The sequence below is a fragment of the Brachyistius frenatus genome, unplaced genomic scaffold, assembly GCF_029030835.1.
Source record: "Brachyistius frenatus isolate BFR_SWC_R1_liver_20210118 unplaced genomic scaffold, ASM2903083v1 Contig_724, whole genome shotgun sequence".
Taxonomy (NCBI): Eukaryota; Metazoa; Chordata; class Actinopteri; family Embiotocidae; genus Brachyistius; species Brachyistius frenatus.
In genome coordinates, this window is record NW_027211323.1 from 12501 (window position 1) to 13143 (window position 643).

General features: G+C 67.2%; 1 non-coding gene across 1 annotated transcript; it reads right to left on the reverse strand.

The window, feature by feature from the left end:
* Positions 1-268: 268 nt before the first annotated feature.
* On the reverse strand, positions 269-419 carry LOC138615147 (5.8S ribosomal RNA). Its single transcript, XR_011310432.1, has one exon. It is a non-coding gene; the product is annotated as a 5.8S ribosomal RNA (ribosomal RNA).
* Positions 420-643: the final 224 nt, after the last annotated feature.

Sequence of the window (643 nt, forward strand, 5' to 3'; positions counted from 1 at the left end):
GCGGGCAGCGCGAGGACGCGGCGTGTCCACCGGCAGCAGCGCCGACGCAATGCGGAGCTCGACGTGGGTAAGGCCGCCCCCCGCTCCGGAGAGCGGGAGAGGAAAGGAGGCGTGTATGGCCGACGGGGGAGCGACGGGGCGCGCGGGCAGGCAGCGGCGTCGCGGCGGCGTCCGGTTCCCGGGTCTGCACTTAGGGGGACGAGGCAGCCGGATTGCTGCGACAGCCCCAACCGCGGGAGACGGCAGGCGTCTCCCGATTGATATCTGGCGACCCTCAGACAGGCGTAGCCCCGGGAGGAACCCGGGGCCGCAAGGTGCGTTGATGTGGGTGATCAATGTGTCCTGCAATTCACATTGGTTCTCGCAGCTAGCTGCGTTCTTCATCGACGCACGAGCCGAGTGATCCACCGCTAAGAGTTGTATTCGTTTTTGTTTGGTTTGGTTGTTTCGCCAAGTTTCGGAGACAAAGTCGGACGAGGTGAAGACAACGAAACCCCCGGGCGCTCCCCCGTCCAGTCCCGATCGACCCCTGCGCCGTGACGGGCGGGTGGGAGGTCAGGCCGGGGTGGTGGGGGGAGAGACATTGAACCCCCTTCTCCCTCCGCGGCGGAGGAGGAGGCGTTGGGTACCCGGAGGCGCGCGG